General features: G+C 45.0%; 1 protein-coding gene across 1 annotated transcript in view; it reads right to left on the bottom strand.

Moving 5' to 3' along the window:
• LOC118388233 (synaptotagmin-2-like) overlaps window positions 1-19,368 on the bottom strand; it is a 51,650-nt gene extending 32,282 nt beyond the window's left edge. The window contains exon 1 of the mRNA XM_035777078.2: window positions 19,002-19,368. The gene's annotated coding sequence lies outside the window, so the exon portion shown is untranslated. The remainder of the gene's footprint in view (window positions 1-19,001) is intronic.
• Window positions 19,369-20,520: the final 1,152 nt, after the last annotated feature.

Raw genomic sequence — 20,520 nt, forward strand, 5'->3', positions numbered from 1 at the left:
CCATAAATCAAACCTGGACCAATAGAAAGAACCTTGCTCATAAAGAAGAGGGCAGCTCGAGCTTGACTCATGAAGATTTTACAGCACACATGATCCGGTACATGGTAGTGGGTGAGTTAGTATGTTCTTTGGAAAGTTGCAAACACAGTTGCTAAAGAAGGCACATAAGCTATTGATGAATGCAATACTTTGGAGCAGATTCTTCTTGGACTGTTCATTGACCCCATGATAGTAATTAAGCTAATTAAGACTTGCATGCTGTTACCCATCAACATCAAACAAATATTGCAGTAGGCCTGTAAGATTAAGTTAGGGTGGAGTGGTACTACAGTACATACAGACAGTGGCGACGAACCAGATTCGACCAGTCACCGTTCTAACTGTATCGATTCAGCAGCTCTAGTATGATGGTGCCATGTGACAAGCCATTCTGCAAGGTCATAGTGCATAGAAACCATAACAGTGATCTGGAGCTCCTGAATTATTGATCACTGAGGATTCCTGTTCCCCACTTCTGCCGTATGGGATTCCCGCCCCCCTTCCCTTGTCCCCCTGCCCCCCTCCCCTCCTGCACCTCAAAACCAAATCAACCCCAGTGCATCTATCTGTGAGAGAAACTCTCTCAACCTGGGCCCAGATCCACATGAGTGGTTCAGTTCAGCTGAGTGGACTGCTAAGCTAAGACATGATAACAACCAAGCAAAGTCAAAGAGAGAGAAAGTAAACCCGGGCCGTAGAGTTAATGTGTGGTTTTTCTGAGTTGCATGCAGGGGGCTTCTAGTCGTCAATGTTATTTGGACCATGTTTCACTTCCCTCCGCTGTGACGGCAAAGAGGATGGGCACTGCATCCTCTCCAGATCCTGCAGGCAGCACTGCAATGCAGGGGTGTAACGTACAAAGATGAAGCTCGCTCTCTCTCTCTCTCTTTCTCTCTCTCTCTCTCTCTCTCTCTCTCTCTCTCTCTCTCTCTCTCTCTCTCTTTCTCTCTCTCTCTCTCTCTCTCTCTCTCTCTCTCTGTCTCTCTCTGTCTCTCTCTCTCTGTCTCTCTCTCTCTCTCTCTCTCTCTCTCTCTCTCTCTCTCTCTCTCTCTCTCTCTCTCTCCTCTTTCTCTCTCTGTCTCTCTCTCTCTCTCTTTCTCTCTCTTTCTCTCTCTCTCTCTCTCTGTCTCTCTCTGTCCCTCTCTCTCTCCGACTCTCTCTCTCTCTCTCTCTCTCTCTCTCTCTCTCTCTCTCTCTCTCTCTCTCTCTCTCTCTCTCTCTCTCTCTCTCTCTCTCTCTCTCTCTCTCTTTCTCTCTCTTTCTCTCTCTCTCTCTCTCTCTCTCTCTCTCTCTCTCTCTCTCTCTCTCTCTCTCTCTCTCTCTCTCTCTCTCTCTCTCTCTCTCTCTCTCTCTCTCTCTCTCTCTCTCTCTCTCTCTCTCTCTCTCTCTCTCATGCACTTACAGAGGTAGATTGTTATGTTGATCCCCTCTGATTAAGTTACCTTTTGATGTAATTGACCAGAAAGTATGTTTATATCTCTGTAATAAGAGCATGTAGGCCAGTCCTAAAATGGCCACATGATGTCAGCAGGGGCAGCTAGTATAAACAGAGAGAGAGAAAAAAAAGAACTGGTGCTCATTTCCAAAATGTAATTCCTGACTGGCAAGAACCACTCCCGTTATTGTACAAATAAAGGTCCACGATAAAGTTAAAAAATCAACTATTGCTGAGATATATTAAAGGAGGAGTTTGATACACAAACACACACACACAAACGTGTCTCTCCGGGCCCCTCGTAATGCTGACAGTGCAACTACAAGGCAGCCAAGAATACAACTAGGGAGGTGTAGTCTACAAATGGCAGTAATGTGCAGATAGTATCACAGTGAACCAGCAGCAGTAGTCTCAACAGTAAGACAGTAGCATTGTAGTTAGCTCTGGACTGACAGTGTTTGACTGATGATATAATTGTTACAGTTTGACCTGAATCTGATACACTAGACTGGGTATACAAACACATAATAGCCTTTTCTCTGGGTCTAACACACAACAGTTACTATTACATTCACAGATCATCTCTGTAACTGTAACAATTCAGTTATCAGTGGGGCTGATCAAGAAGGTGGGGGACTCCGTTGAGAAGCCTTGTCTTGTTCCAGGTCATCTGCTCAGGCATGTTATGGGTCAGTGTTCGTGTAAAAGGTGTGAGATTATATGATGCTTATAACTGAGTCAGAAACAGACAGAGCCTGGATCCATTTGAAAACACCAGTTTCAACATCAACAGTGAAGAGGCAACTCTGGGATGCTGAATTTCTAGGCAGAGTTCCAGTGTCTGTGTTCTTTAGCCCGTCTTAATCTTTTCTTTTTATTGGCCAGTATGAGACATGGCTTTTTTTTTGCAACTCTGCCTAGAAGGCCAGCATCCCAGAGTCGCCTCTTCACTGTTGACATTGAGACTGGTGTTTTGCGTGTACAATTTAATAAAGTTAAGGACTTGTGAGGCGTGTGTTTCTCAAGCTAAACTTTTAAAATGATAAACGTGGATTTGCTAACACAACATGCCATTAGAACAAAGGAGTGATGGTATCTGATAATGGGCCTCTGTACGCCTATGTAGATGTTCCATAACAAATCTGATGTTTCCAGCTACAATAGTCATTTACAACATTAACAATGTCTACACTTTTTTCTGATCAATTTGATGTTATTTTAATAGACAAAAAAATGTGCTTTTCTTTCAAAAACAAGGAACTTTCTAAGTGACCCCAAACTTTTGAACGGTAGTGTATATATTATTACTTTTTTTGCTACTATAGGTAGCGTTAGCTAGCGCTAGTTGGCTGTACCTGCGCCAAAAACCCAGTATTTTTCTTCCTATAGCTTGTCCGCCGTCTTCTTTTTAAATAATGGGCAAAAATGTTTTCATCACTTTAATTGACCTACCTGATCAAAATGAGTTCTCATGCTCTCTCCTCTCACCGCAGCAGGCATACACAATAAAATCTCAGTTTCGAATCGCAATAAACACAGTTCAATAACCAAACTATTTTCTTTCAAACTCCAGGTGTAAAGTCACAGCTGACACCCCATTCTTTCTGCTGACATCTTTGAATCTTAATTCAGATTTTTGGGAAAACATGGTCGCATAAAAAACAGAGGGAGATTTTACCGTAATTTTGTTACCAAACTTTTCATTTGCACAGTTTTGGCGAAATGTTCTATGTAAATTGTTCAGAGTAGTCCTTATACATAGTTGTATGGTTTGTTAAACTTTTATATCAATGGTTTTTGCTTTGCATACCTTTTAAAGTTAAATAAATCTGAGTTAAAATGTCATCTGGTTACTGTGGAATTGCCCTTTTTTATGATTATGATCTCACAAAGTACGAGGAAAGGAACAGTGTTTACCTGAACCAGGCCAAATACCCAGGACGTGAAAGGCAATGTTCTACTTACTGTGTTTGGACTAGATCGTACACCTGGAGCATTGTATAGTCTAGGCTAATGCTGTAAAGCTGTTGTGATCAGCCATATTGGTAAAGGCCTCAGGCTCAAGCAAGAAGAAGTTACATTGAGGAACTATCGGTCCATCTTCATTCCTCTTCAATGTATTATCATACATATAGCACCGAATGTACATCACAGAAAAGTCAAAAGGAGAACGATCCAGCTGTCACAACACAGACGTATAATATCAGACTATTTACTTGGAAACTATTGGAAAATGAAGCAGACATTTACTAATTACGCTCTTCCTTATTAAAATCTCCTGTCTCCAACTGTAATTAAATGGATTGACCTGAGAATTCTATTATAATTAACTAAGATCAATTGTGAAATAAGAGGAGTCATTTTCAATTACTCTTTCACATAAACCTACTTTATAACATGACCTACCAAACATCCAACCACTTGGAAGACTAAAGGATATGATTATGTGAAATAGAACATTCTCTGATCATTAAAAGTAATAGATGTATTCATATACACTCTACCGCATGGGGCATTGCATGCTTGAACTTCTTTCACATTATAAACAGAACACTATAGGCTAGTCACCACCTGATGACATAACTAGTTCTAGAATACTATAGGCTAGTCACCACCTGGTGACATAACTAGTTCTAGAATACTATAGGCTAGTCACCACCTGGTGACATAACTAGTTCTAGAATACTATAGGCTAGTCACCACCTGATGACATAACTAGTTCTAGAATACTATAGGCTAGTCACCACCTGGTGACATAACTAGTTCTAGAATACTATAGGCTAGTCACCACCTGGTGACATAACTAGTTCTAGAATACTATAGGCTGGTCACCACCTGGTGACATAACTAGTTCTAGAATACTATAGGCTAGTCACCACCTGGTGACATAACTAGTTCTAGAATACTATAGGCTAGTCACCACCTGGTGACGTAACTAGTTCTAGAATACTATAGGCTAGTCACCACCTGGTGACGTAACTAGTTCTAGAATACTATAGGCTAGTCACCACTTGATGACATAACTAGTTCTATAATACTATAGGCTAGTCACCACCTGGTGACATAACTAGTTCTAGAATACTATAGGCTTGTCACCACCTGGTGACATAACTTGTTCTAGATTTTGGTTACCATATCAATGATGTAAAACATATAGGCATCAACAATCAATCTTGCAGATTATGTCTGAGTGTCTTTTCTCCAGTTATCAATAATGACAGAAATATAGCATTACAACTGATGAGTAGGGCCCTAAGTTTTTCCTGGCCAGTGAATTTGTTCAGGAAACACTGAAGGCCTTACTGAAAACTTCAGATAACAAAAATCAGCTATGAACCTGGTTTCGAGCCCTTTATTAAAGTTATCATTCCACATGCTGCTTCGTGCCAACAACTACAATGTCTGTACAGATCTGTGCAATCGCCAGTCCTTCAGTGGCAGGCTGGCAACTATGCAATTGCTTTCCCTTTTGTCATAAAAAAATGCAAGCACCCGGGGAAAATCAGAAAGTGTTAGATCAAAAAATTGCAGTGTGACATCTCAGCAGCATGACATCCAGACGTACAAGGGCAACAAGGACAACACAGGACAAAGATACGTGTCCAACTTCAAGAGAAATGCTTGTCCACAGTTGCTATCTTCAAGAGAAATACTTGTCCACAGTTGTTATCTTCAAGAGAAATACTTGTCCACAGTTGCTATCTTCAAGAGAAATACTTGTCCACAGTTGCTATCTTCAAGAGAAATACTTGTCCACAGTTGTTATCTTCAAGAGAAATACTTGTCCACAGTTGCTATCTTCAAGAGAAATACTTGTCCACAGTTGTTATCTTCAAGAGAAATACTTGTCCACAGTTGTTATCTTCAAGATAAATACTTGTCCACAGTTGCTATCTTCAAGAGAAATACTTGTCCACAGTTGCTATCTTCAAGAGAAATACTTGTCCACAGTTGTTATCTTCAAGAGAAATACTTGTCCACAGTTGTTATCTTCAAGAGAAATACTTGTCCACAGTTGCTATCTTCAAGAGAAATACTTGTCCACAGTTGTTATCTTCAAGAGAAATACTTGTCCACAGTTGCTATCTTCAAGAGAAATGCTTGTCCACAGTTGCTATCTTCAAGAGAAATACTTGTCCACAGTTGTTATCTTCAAGAGAAATACTTGTCCACAGTTGCTATCTTCAAGAGAAATACTTGTCCACAGTTGTTATCTTCAAGAGAAATACTTGTCCACAGTTGCTATCTTCAAGAGAAATGTTTGTCCACAGTTGCTATCTTCAAGAGAAATACTTGTCCACAGTTGCTATCTTCAAGAGAAATACTTGTCCACAGTTGTTATCTTCAAGAGAAATACTTGTCCACAGTTGTTATCTTCAAGAGAAATGTTTGCCTACAGTTGCTATCTTCAAGAGAAATGTTTGTCTACAGTTGCAATCTTTGAGAGAAATGAACAAATGAACAAGAAATGAACAAATGAACAAAGACAATATTAATCTCACTGATCTAAATGTGCACTTCCCAGTTAATTCTAGTATGTTGTGCCAGACCAGTACTTTATAGTATTAATGTATGCCATGACAATTTACAATGACTTATTTCAGCTTGCAAAACACACCAAAATCTTCCTCATTTTGTCCATGATATTTATCTAGATCATGTGTACTACCCACTGCAATACTTTATAGAAGGAGTAAGACATTGGTACTGTATTTTAAACTTGAAATAGCTAGTCAAAACACTAACTCAACTAACTGGGTACTAACGGTAATATTACAGGATATTAATACAATAACTAACTAACGCAAGCAATTGGAAGAAGTCACATTTCAAATAAAAATAGTTGCCTCCAGTAAATAAATTGGCTGGGTCAAGGATTAAAGACAGGAAATGATTTTGAACATGATTCATATTCAGGATTATTATAATAAATTAGTAATGTCTCAGGACAGGATCTGTCGAGGCTGACAGTGACCTAAGTACATGGCACCCCCTGGATACAGTCTCAAAGTCCCTCCATCCTAACACCATCACAGTCCCTCCATCCCATCACCATCACACTCCATCCTAACACCATCACAGTCCCTCCATCCCATCACCATCACACTCCATCCTAACACCATCACAGTCCCTCCATCCCATCACCATCACACTCCATCCTAACACCATCACAGTCCCTCCATCCTAACACCATCACAGTCCCTCCATCCCATCACCATCACACTCCATCCTAACACCATCACAGTCCCTCCATCCTAACACCATCATAGTCCCTCCATCCCATCACCATCACACTCCCTCCATCCCATCACCATCACAGTCCCTCCATCCCATCACCATCACAGTCCCTCCATCCCATCACCATCACAGTCCCTCCATCCCATCACCATCACAGTCCCTCCATCCCATCACCATCACAGTCCCTCCATCCCATCACCATCACAGTCCCTCCATCCCAACACCATCACAGTCCCTCCATCCCATCACCATCACAGTCCCTCCATCCCATCACCATCACAGTCCCTCCATCCTAACACCATCACAGTCCCTCCATCCCAACACCACCACAGTCCCTCCATCCCATCATAGTCCCTCCATCCCATCCCAGTCCCTCCATCCCATCACCATCACAGCCCCTCCATCCCACCACCATCACAGTCCCTCCATCCCATCACCATCACAGTCCCTCCATCCCATCACCATCACAGTCCCTCCATCCCATCACCATCACAGTCCCTCCATCCCATCACCATCACAGTCCCTCCATCCCACCACCATCACAGTCCCTCCATCCCACCACCATCACAGTCCCTCCATCCCATCACCATCACAGTCCCTCCATCCCATCACCATCACAGTCCCTCCATCCTAACACCATCACAGTCCCTCCATCCCAACACCACCACAGTCCCTCCATACCATTCACCATCACAGTCCCTCCATCCCCCATCCAGTCCCTCCACCCCACCACAATCACAGTCCCTCCATCCCAACACCATCACAGTCCCTCCATCCCAAAACCATCACAGTCCCTCCATCCTAACACCATCACAGTCCCTCCATCCCATCACCATCACACTCCATCCTAACACCATCACAGTCCCTCCATCCCATCACCATCACACTCCATCCTAACACCATCACAGTCCCTCCATCCCATCACCATCACACTCCATCCTAACACCATCACAGTCCCTCCATCCCAACACCATCACACTCCATCCTAACACCATCACAGTCCCTCCATCCCATCACCATCACACTCCATCCTAACACCATCACAGTCCCTCCATCCCATCACCATCACACTCCATCCTAATACCATCACAGTCCCTCCATCCCATCACCATCACACTCCATCCTAACACCATCATAGTCCCTCCATCCCATCACCATCACAGTTCCTCCATCCCATCACCATCACATTCCATCCTAACACCATCACAGTCCCTCCATCCCATCACCATCACACTCCATCCTAACACCATCACAGTCCCTCCATCCTAACACCATCATAGTCCCTCCATCCCATCACCATCACACTCCCTCCATCCCATCACCAGCACAGTCCCTCCATCCCATCACCATCCAGTCCCTCCATCCCATCATCATTACAGTCCCTCCATCCCATCACCATCACAGTCCCTCCATCCCATCATCATTACAGTCCCTCCATCCCATCACCATCACAGTCCCTCCATCCCATCACCATCACAGTCCCTCCATCCCATCACCATCACAGTCCCTCCATCCCATCACCATCACAGTCCCTCCATCCCATCACCATCACAGTCCCTCCATCCCAACACCATCACAGTCCCTCCATCCCAACACCATCACAGTCCCTCCATCCCATCACCATCACAGTCCCTCCATCCTAACACCATCACAGTCCCTCCATCCCAACACCATCACAGTCCCTCCATCCCATCACCATCACAGCCCCTCCATCCCACCACCATCACAGTCCCTCCATCCCATCACCATCACAGTCCCTCCATCCCACCACCATCACAGTCCCTCCATCCCACCACCATCACAGTCCCTCCATCCCACCACCATCACAGTCCCTCCATCCCAACACCATCACAGTCCCTCCATCCCAACACCATCACAGTCCCTCCATACCATTCACCATCACAGCCCCTCCACCCCACCACAATCACAGTCCCTCCATCCCAACACCATCACAGTCCCTCCATCCCAAAACCATCACAGTCCCTCCATCCTAACACCATCACAGTCCCTCCATCCCATCACCATCACACTCCATCCTAACACCATCACAGTCCCTCCATCCCATCACCATCACACTCCATCCTAACACCATCACAGTCCCTCCATCCCAATCACACTCCATCCTAACACCATCACAGTCCCTCCATCCCATCACCATCACACTCCATCCTAACACCATCACAGTCCCTCCATCCCATCACCATCACACTCCATCCTAACACCATCACAGTCCCTCCATCCCAACACCATCACACTCCATCCTAACACCATCACAGTCCCTCCATCCCATCACCATCACACTCCATCCTAACACCATCATAGTCCCTCCATCCCATCACCATCACACTCCATTCTAACACCATCACAGTCCCTCCATCCTAACACCATCACAGTCCCTCCATCCCGTCACCATCACATTCCATCCTAACACCATCACAGTCCCTCCATCCCATCACCATCACACTCCATCCTAACACCATCACAGTCCCTCCATCCTAACACCATCACAGTCCCTCCATCCCATCACCATCACACTCCCTCCATCCCATCACCATCACAGTCCCTCCATCCCATCACCATCACAGTCCCTCCATCCCATCACCATCACAGTCCCTCCATCCCATCACCATCACAGTCCCTCCATCCATCCCAACACCATCACAGTCCCTCCATCCCAACACCACCACAGTCCCTCCATCCCAACACCATCACAGCCCCTCCATCCCACCACCATCACAGTCCCTCCATCCCAACACCATCACAGTCCCTCCATCCCAAAACCATCACAGTCACTCCATCCCAACACCATCACAGTCCCTCCATCCCAACACCATCACAGTCCCTCCATCCTAACACCATCACAGTCCCTCCATCCCAACACCATCACAGTCCCTCCTTCCCATCACCTTCCTTCCATGCCAACACCATCACAGTCCCTCCATGCCAACACCATCACAGTACCTCTATGCCAACACCATCACAGTCCCTCCATCCCATCACCATCACAGTCCCTCCATCCCATCACCATCACAGTCCCTCCATCCCATCACCATCCCTCCATGCCAAAACCATCACAGTCACCTCCATCCCCATCACCATCCCTCCATGCCAACACCATCACAGTCCCTCCATGCCAACACCATCACAGTACCTCTATGCCAACACCATCACAGTCCCTCCATCCCATCACCATCACAGTCCCTCCATCCCATCACCATCACAGTCCCTCCATCCCATCACCATCCCTCCATGCCAAAACCATCACAGTCCCTCCATCCCAACACCATCACAGTCCCTCCATCCCAACACCATCACAGTCCTTCCATCCTAACACCATCACAGTCCCTCCATCCCAACACCATCACAGTCCCTCCATCCCAACATCATCACAGTCCCTCCATGCCAACACCATCACACCACCATCACACTCCATCCTAACACCATCACAGTCCCTCCATCCTAACACCATCACAGTCCCTCCATCCCATCATCATCACACTCCATCCTAACACCATCACAGTCGCTCCATCCCATCACCATTACACTCCATCCCATCACCATCACACTCCATCCTAACACCATCACAGTCCCTCCATCCTAACACCATCACAGTCCCTCCATCCCATCATCATCACACTCCATCCTAACACCATCACAGTCGCTCCATCCCATCACCATCACACTCCATCCTAACACCATCACAGTCCCTCCATCCCAACACCATCACAGTCCCTCCATCCCAACACCATCACAGTCCCTCCATGCCAAAACCATCACACTCCATCTTAACACCATCACAGTCCCTCCATCCTATCACCATCACACTCCATCCTAACACCATCACAGTCCCTCCATCCCATCACCATCACACTCCATCCTAACACCATCACAGTCCCTCCATCCCATCACCATCACACTCCATCCTAACACCATCACAGTCCCTCCATCCCATCACCATTACACTCCATCCTAACACCATCACACTCCATCCTAACACCATCACAGTCCCTCCATCCCATCACCATTACACTCCATCTCATCACCATCACACTCCATCCTAACACCATCACAGTCCCTCCATCCTAACACCATCACAGTCCCTCCATCCCATCACCATCACACTCCATCCTAACACCATCACAGTCCCTCCATCCCATCACCATCACACTCCATCCTAACACCATCACAGTCCCTCCATCCCAGCACCATCACAGTCCCTCCATCCCATCACCATCACAGTCCCTCCATCCCAGCACCATCACAGTCCCTCCATCCCAACACCATCACAGTCCCTCCATCCCAACACCATCACAGTCCCTCCATGCCAACACCATCACAGTCCCTCCATGCCAACACCATCACAGTCCCTCCATGCCAACACCATCACAGTCCCTCCATGCCAACACCATCACAGTCCCTCCATTCCAGCATCACATAGCCTCTGCCTCCTCTGTCTTTCAAGGTTGCTCAAATTAGGCCAGTCAGACGTTTTGACTCTTTCTTACCCTCTTGGCTGCTCTTGGTTTAGTTCTCTCTCTCTCTCTCTCTCTCTCTCTCTCTCTCTCTCTCTCTCTCTCTCTCTCTCTCTCTCTCTCTCTCTCTCACACACACACACACTTTCTCTCTATCTCTCATGCACACATGCCCTCTGTCATGTACACTCTCCCTCCATCTCTCATTTTCTGTCTATTATACACACGCTCATTATTTTTGTGCTTCCTGCCGGTACCTAAAATAGCTTGACCGACTAGAGCTGGTTGAAACAGTTAGAGATGGGCTAGGGGGAGAGGATAAAGGAGAGAGAGAGAGCTCAGTCTGAATTCATCACCCTACACGAAGAGCAGAGCGTGTTGCCCCATTCAACGGATCTGGGGCAACTTGACTGAGTAGGCTACTGAGGGAAAGGCCTTCCATAAGGGACTGACTAATTAACTTATCTCTTTGCACCCCATTTATCTGAATAGATTTTAAGAGTTGGTGTTTTTTTCTGTGATTTTTCTGTATTGCTAAGGAAACTGGAGAACCACTAGTATTCATTAGACTGAATCCTTCAACGTTGAAAGTTAAGGCTGCACCAGCAATTACTTCATCAGCAGGAGGCCTGCATCATATCTTAGGAACTTATATAAACCAAACTAAGCTCTGTCTGGACATATTCTATTTTCTGGTTCAGCAGCTCACCAGGATTTCTTGCTTGAGAGACAGAGGAAGAGCAAGGAAGACAAATTGGCATCATTATGGAAGGATGATTCTCAGCATTTCCTCACAAAGAGGCAGAATACTCTCCCTGTCTCTTCAGGCTGTTCCTGGTCAGTACATAGTCAATATTCTTAACTTACAGCATTCAATGTGGGATGGATGCATTCTCAGTCTTACTAAATCATTTGAAGATAGTATGTACAATGTTACTATTCTGAGATCTTTGCACCCACATTGTGGTGATGCTCAAGTCTATAATTGAAGATCTGGATTCTGACCAATAGGGGGCAGTGAAGTTGAGCTGTCCTTTATTTAACAGAGGAGGGTAAATGTCATATGATATAGTTTTCGATTGCTGTTTGCCCATTAACATGGCTGCATAGATTTCTCAGAAATTCAATCAGGGTTTAACACGTCATTGACGGAACTTTAATTCGATTACCCACATTAATCAACCAGATGTAGTGAAGTAGAGTGGGAAGCCCATTCTGCAATAGTTGCCCACCCCAGTCAATGGAGTTTGTGCTGATGTGGACTCCACTAAGCTATGAGAATTCTCAGCTATACTCTCTCACCTCTTGAGCTTCCAACTCTGCTGGCATATAACATAGACAGCATATCTTTCTAACAGTTAGGAAAAACAACACAGACATGGCAGCAGGCCTGATAGTTCAGGCTTTCTGTGGCTCTTATCAAACATATTAATCAAATCAAATCAAATTGTACTGGTCACATACTCATATTTAGCAGATGTTATTGCGGGTTTAGCAGCATGCTTGTGTTCCTAGCTCCAACAGTGCAGTAATATCTAACAATTCACAACAATACCCACGAAACTAAAAGTAAAGTAATGAAATTAAGATATATATAAATATTAGGATGAGCAATGTCGGATTGGCATTGACTAGAATACAGTAGAAGAGAATACGTTATATACATACAAGATGAGTAAAGCAGTATGTAAACATTATTCAAGTGACTAGTGTTCCAGGGCAGCAGCCTCTAAGTTGCAGGTTTGAGTAACCGGGGGGAAGCCGGCTAGTGATGGCTATTTAACAGTCTGATGGACTTGAGATAGAAGCTGTTTTTCAGTCTCTCTGTCCTTGCTTTGATGCACCTGTCCTGACCTCGCCTTCTGGATGGTAGCGGGGTGAACAGGCCGTGGCTCGGGTGGTTGACGTCCTTGATGATGTTTTAGGCCGTCCTGTGACACTGGGTGCTGTAGGTGTCCTGGAGGGCAGGCAGTGTGCCCCCGGTGAAATGTTGGACAGACTGCACCATCCTCTGGAGAGCCCTGTGGTTGCGGGCGTGGCAGTTACCGTACTAGGCGGTGATACAGCCTGACAGGACGCTCTCAATTGTGCATCTGTAAAAGTTTGTAAGGGTCTTGGGGGACGGGGCTAAGTATGCACCCTTGTGGGGCCCCTGGGTTGAGGATCAGTGAAATGAAGGTGTTGTTTCCTACCTTCACCACCCAGGGTCTTGCCCATCAGGAAATCCAAGACTGGGTTGCACAGGGCGGGTTTCAGACCCAGGGCCCCGAGCCTGATGATGAGCTTGGAGGGTACTATGGTTTTGAAGGCTGAGCTATAGTCAATGAACAGCATTCTTTCATATGTATTCCTCTTGTCCAAGTGGGATAGGGCAGTGTGAAATGCAATGACGATTGCATCGTCTGTAGATCTATTGGGGCGGTAAGCAAACCGAAGTGGGTCTGGGGTGTAAGGTAAGGTAGAGGTGATACGATCCTTAACTAGCCTCTCAAAGCACTTCATGATGACAGAAGCAATTGTCATGTAGTTCAGTTACCTTTGCTTTCTTGGAACAGGAACAATGGTGGACATATTGAAGCAATTGTGGACAGCAGACTGGGATAGGGAGAAATTGAATATGTCTGTAAACACTCCAGCCAGCTGGTCTGCGCATGCTCTGAGGATGTGGCTAGGGATGCCGTCTGGGCCGGCAGCCTTGCAAAGGTTAACACATTGAAATGTTTTACTTACATCAGCCAAGGATAACGAGAGCCCACAGTCCTTGTGAGGGGCCCTTTTCGAAGGCACTGTGTTATCCTCAAAGCATCCAAAACGTGGCTTGTTTTCCCTTTGTAATCCGTGATTGTCTGTAGACCCTGCCACATATGTCACGTGTCTGAGCCATTGAATTGCAACTCCACTTTGTCTCTGTAACGCCGTTTTGCCTGTTTGATTGCTTTACAGAGGGAATAACTACACTGTTTTTATTCAAACATATTCCCAGTTACCTTGCCATGGTTAAATGCGTTGGTTCACGCTTTCAGTTTAACGAGAATACTGCCATCTAGCCTCGGTTTCCGGTTTGGGTAAGTTTCAATAGTCACTGTGGGAACAACATCCCGTATACACTTCCTGGTGAACTCCGGAACATATCCCTGTCCGCATGATCAAAACAATCTTGAAGCATGGATTCCGATTGGTCAGACCAGCATTAAATAGACCTTCCTGTTTGAGTTTCTGCCTATAGGAAAGGAGGAGCAAAATGGAGTCGTGATCTGATTTGCCAAGAGGAGGGCAGTAGAGGGCCTTGTAGGCATCCCGGAAGAAAGAATATCAGTGGTCAAATGTTTTCCCAGGGCGAGTACTACAGTCAATGTGTTGATAGAACATCGATAGCATTTTCCTAAAATTTGCTTTGTTAAAATCCCCAGCTACAATAAATGTGTTCTCAGTATATGTCGTTTACACTTTGCATAAAGTCCAATGTAGTTCCTTGAGGGCCGTCGGGGTATCGGCTTGAGGGGGAATATACATGGCTGTGACTATAACCAAAGAGAATTCTCTTGGGAGGTAAAACGGTCGGCGTTTGATTGTGTGGAATTCTAGGTTGGGTGAAGAGTTTCTGTATGTTATCACAATCACACCATGAGTGGTTAATCATGAAACATACACCAAGTCCTTCTTCCAGGAGAGTTCTTTATTCCTGTCTGCGCGATCTACTGAGAACCCAGCTGGCTGTATGGACAGTATATTTGGAGAGAGCCATGATTCCATGAATTGGAGTATATTACAGTCCCTGATGTCTCTCTGGAAGGGGATCCTCACCCTGAGCTCGTCTACTTTATTATCCAGAGACTCAACATTAGCGAGTAATATATTCGGAAGCGGAAGCTGAGGATGGTGTGCCTGCTGTGATCAGTGCTTGATCAGTGCTTACTGGGGCTGCAGGGTTTGGTCTACACTACTCTTATCTGTAACAATGAAAGCTGCATGGTGGTCTCTCACTCCAACTATGAGATAATGGGCAGTTCTCTAACCAACACTTGGTCATTAGTTATTCAATCATTAGAGCAGGGGTATTCAACCGGGGATCCGTGGCCCCCTAGGAGTATGCGGAGGTACTGCAGGGGCCGGCAAATAAATACATTAAAAAATATATATATCTTTTTTTTGTTTTAATGTTTTTGTGAATATCTCTACCAACAACATAATAAACTAACTGTGCTTTACATACCTACAGTAGAAAAGAGGAGAATATCTTACTTCTAAAAATTTAAATAATGTCACATTTATTTCTCAACTCCTAATATTAAGCCAATTACACTCACTGGAGTATCTCACATAGGCTTTTAAGAATCACCCATGAATAGGCTGCTGGCTGCTGGTATGCGCCTTGACTTGTACATACCTGTTTGCAAACACATGGCTAACCTTTGTTTAACCAGCTGCTCTTAGTGAAAATGTGTTTGGAGTTTTCTTTCCAGCTAATAGGCTGTTAGAGTTTACACTTCCTCTTCCAATTATAACGTGGGGAGGTCAAAATAATGAAAACCATCTACCAAATCTATTCACTTCAAAATAATGATTACTTCTCCTTGCCATTATCATTCACCTGATGATAATACAAGACGTATGATGGAGGTCGCTGGGTCACTGATTTGCCGAGAAGGGGGACCCTGGACAAGAGCATGTTTTATAATTCAAAAGATCATAGACTCAGAGTCTGTTCACGGGTAGTAGCGCATGAAACAACAAGAAACACAGATATGATAGTCTGTTTGTGCTAACATTCCACGCCTTGCCTTGTCATGCATGACAAGGAGTGGCAAGGAGTGGAAGTTAGCACAAACAGACTGGATTTCAGGCTAGATATGACACTTACAGCAAGTTGAACATAGCATTTTGGGATTAATCAAACTTTAGAATCAATACAATGTTGATGTTATGGATCCCAAAGATACAGTATGTATTATATACTATAAGGCAGAGAAAACTTATACACTTTAATGAAAATGTAGGCCTTTATCTCTGAATATGTGAATAACAGGAGTAGCTTGCCATAATGTGTATGCCAAATAACCTGTAGGGTGGTTTCATTATTGTCTAGAAGCAGTGACAATTGGGGTGGCAGGCAGCTAGCTTCAGTACCAGTGGACCTGGAGAGAGCTAAGAGAGGAAGATAGGACTCTGACAACATCTCATTACCTTCCTTTGTATTGTCTCTCTTTTTCTCCTTTCTCCTATCTGACCCCAGTGGCTGGCTACACAAACAAACCCTCTACCACAGCAGTAAAGTGTAAACTGACAGTGTTTGCCTGCAGTTCCCAATGAAACAAAGACAGCAAGTCAGTAACTTTTAGAGGGAAGTCCAGGCTCACTATAAAAGTAGGCTAAACATGACTTCATAATACATCACTGGCTCAGATGGCTGTAACATGGCTAAACGGTGGCTAAACGGTACAAAGGCCATGTTAGAGAATTACAACAGGCATTTCCAAAATTTGCATCAGTCTTACAAAAACAGCCTTTAGTCAGTTTACAAAGCACATTATAAAACATCCGTATGTACTTCACAAAATGTGTTACAGAAATGTCTGCCATGGACATGTGAAGACTTCCCAAGCTTATATGCAGTTTGACTCACAATGAAAAATATCATCTCAGTATCATCTCAATGTGCACCTGGCATGTCATTAACAATGGAACATCTTCTGGGAGAGATCATACAAACAGTTTATTACTGCACAAAATCTATCCAAGAGAGGGAGAGAGAGAGAGATTGTGGTGAAGCATCAAGGCCTTTCCTTTTCAGCTGCCCAACCGCTCCAACGTGAAGAGTAGAAGACCTATCGATGTACGGGAATATTTCTTAACTGTTATGCTTTTATGTTGACCAGGAGAGGAAACAGCAATTGACCTCCTCTACTCACAAATAAGGGTTAGGGTTAGGGTGAGGGTTACTGTAGTGTTGCCTCATTCCTTTGAAAGCCCATCCATTTTAACCAAGCAGTAAAACCCCAGACATGTCTCTCCCACTTACCCCTATGACCCAAAATAGACTCCATTTTACTGATTTATGAACTAGCCCTGGTACGTATCCCAGTATCCTCCCCCATGACATGGCCAGCTCAGCACTATTCCCTGGACAACTGTGTGTGTGTGTGTGTGTGTGTGTGTGTGTGTGTGTGTGTGTGTGTGTGTGTGTGTGTGTGTGTGTGTGTGTGTGTGTGTGTGTGTGTGTGTGTGTGTGTGTGTGTGTGTGTGTGTGTGTGTGTGTGTGTGTGTGTGTGTGTGTGTGTGTGTGTGTGTGTGTGTGTGTGTGTGTGTGTGCGCAAGTGTGCATGTGTGAGAGAGAGAGAGAGAGAGAGAGAGAGAGAGAGAGAGAGAGAGAGAGAGAGAGAGAGTGCTGCGGCTGTGGCTCCTCTGAATCACCTCTGCTGTGCCAGAGGAGGCGTACCCCTATGCATCTTAACCAGGAGAGTCCCAGTACAGGCAGTCCTGTACACCGGAGGAGACTGGTGGGAGGAGCTATAGGAGGTTCTAAACCTGGAGAGTCCCAGTCCCGTACACATAGTGGCCCTGAAGACCGACCAGCCTGAAACACCACCTGAGAACACAACAGCCCCATAGAAAGACACTCACTTGTCACCTTGGGTAATGCTGCCCCTCAATACCATTGTTTACATCCTGATGTGGTATATAGAGATTCCATCCTTATGCTAATGATTCATGACTAAAGTATGCATATGAGGAATATGGAATTGCTTAGAAGATCAGGTTTTATAACCTGATATAAACTGCTGCATTTTCACTGAGGTCCACTTTTTTTCTGGTAAACTGTACCCTTCAGGGTGGTGTGGAAGACTTTCAAATCAACCCAAGAAAAGATGCGCAGTCAACGTAGTCAATGATGATGCAATGACCTTAGGTACAAGCTACACATGGTGGAAAGGGGCGATGTGGTTCATTTGTTCTGAGAAACCTAGCTTTGACAGTTAATATCATTACTTTGAATCCATTACAGTACAGGGTAGCACCTCTTCAATGCATGCATGGGCTATTTCAGAATAGCTTGTTCAGCAGAATTGACCTTGCATGCACCCCCCAGCGCAGCAGAATGTATAGTGGAACGGGGCTGTTCCTCTCATGATGTTACTTCAAAACTGTCATCATGTCATTTTATCAACCATTTACCTTCCTTTTAGTCTAAATTTAAAGATAGAAAACAAATGGACTTATATCAACCAGATAAGTGCATATAAATGTGATATCAACAGATATAAACAACAAATTGGTTGTTTGTAAATTTCTCTCAAAAATAAAAAATAAAAATGTTAAAGGCATTTGATCAAACATTGAATTGGGACTAAAACACTCCACTGATCACTTCAGTCATAGTTGAATCGGCATACGTGAAGTGAATGGTATCCATAAAAAGTAGAGGACTGTGAAATGTGTTTGTTTCAATGTTTTCTCATGTGAAAAACAGCCCCATCCCAAGTTCTACTCTCTTACACACATTTTCTACTATTATGTAACGTGATACTGCAGCACTGTATGAAGCTACGCATGAGGACTTGCCTCAATACTGAGAGAGAAAGTTCCACTGGCAGCCTCCCTTTCCCTGCAGTGTCTCTACATTAAACCAGAGCAAATTGAAACTGGGGAAGATATCATTGTCTACTATAATTACCTTGAGCCTTTCCTCTCCCACTGCAGTCCTCTAGGTAGATGGGCAGTGTAATGAGGCTGGTTACTGCCATGACTAAATGATACATGACCACGGCACTCATCACCGATCAACAAACATGTACATACAGTAAGAAGTGACACCTTACCTGTATCGGAGAGCTGTTGTCTCCTGGAGAAAAAGAGAGAGAGGGACTTCTGTCTGTAGTACCTGCAGGACACTTGAGATAAGGTCTTAGGAGAAGAAATGTTTGAGATTAATAGTTTTTTGGGGTTTATCCCACTCTGAAGAAGATAAGTCTCTTGGAACTGCTCAGTCCCCGCAGTCACCCCCGGGGGTCTCTTCACGAAAGCCCTCTTCACACACACTGACACAAAACAGTTGCCTGTAGTGAGGAGTTAATCAGATCTGGGGAAAATGAAATGAAATACACGCGCACATTAACATTCTCTCACACTGCAAATCAGCACCAGCATCAAAGCTATGTGCCGTTTCACTGCTGTATTTCCCGGCACTGCAGCCTCATTGGCTGAAGGGCTACTCAATAAAATCCTACTTGTCATCAATTGGGTGGGTGGGGGTGGGGGTGGGGGGTTATGGCGTACTCTGGACTCTGCTCCTCCTCCTCTCGTTCATTTGTTCTCCCTCTACAGTACACGCAGAGGGGAATGCTGAGCTTTGAAAATTAGGCGCAGGGTGAAAGGGAGGGTGGAAGGAAGGAAGGAAGGAGGGCTGGAGTGGAGAGGGAGAGAGAGAGAAAGAGAGAGAGAGAGAGAGAGCGAGAGAGAGAGAGAGAGAGAGAGAGGGGGAGAGGAGAGAGAGTAAGGGAGCGAAGGAGGTGCGAAGGAGAAGCAAGGAGAGGGAGCGAAGAAGAGGAAGGGAGAGGGAGGGAGCAAGGGAGGGAGGAGCAAAGGCTGGGAGAATCGATAAGCAGTTAGGAGAGACGTGCCGTGCAGACGCTGAGCCTGGCACAATGCAGGGGCTCAGAGAGTCTGGCCGTAGGTGCTGCTCTCTCCTCTCGGAGACGCTGTCTCTATGCAGGACCAGAGTGCAGTGAGGTGTGTGAAGCGAGAGAAGGGGGGGGTTCTTCCAGCAGCGGTTGCCATGACGCTACAGCAAACTCTGCTAGAATAAAAAGGGCTCTGATCTGTCTCTTTTTTCCTTATTCACACAGCTAATAAGCACTGAGTGAATTATTTAAGATGCCAGAGGGAAGAAGGGTGGGGTAAGCTACATGGGTACCACAGCTGACTGCATCTTGATGCCTCAGGGGAGATGCTCAGCCTGTAGGACTGACTGACTGACTGACCGACTGACTGACTGCCTGACTGCCTGACTGCCTGACTGCCTGACTGCCTGTGTTCACAAGACTGTTATCTATAAACCAATGAGCTAAAACGAGGTAATAGTATGACAATAAAAACAGTAATTTGAGTCCTAAGGTGACTACAAGGACACACTATGACAGGGATACATTTTAATATTATTTTTTTACCTTCATTTAACTAGGCAAGTCAGTTAACAACAAATTATTATTTTCAATTACGGCCTAGGAACAGTGGGTTAACTGCCTTGTTCAGGGGCAGATTTTTACCTTGCAACCTTTTGGTCCAAGTCCAACGCTTTAACCAATAGGCTACCTGCCAGCCCATGGTTTCTAAACCGTT

The sequence above is a fragment of the Oncorhynchus keta genome, chromosome 10 (assembly GCF_023373465.1).
Source record: "Oncorhynchus keta strain PuntledgeMale-10-30-2019 chromosome 10, Oket_V2, whole genome shotgun sequence".
In the NCBI taxonomy this organism is placed as follows: domain Eukaryota; kingdom Metazoa; phylum Chordata; class Actinopteri; order Salmoniformes; family Salmonidae; genus Oncorhynchus; species Oncorhynchus keta.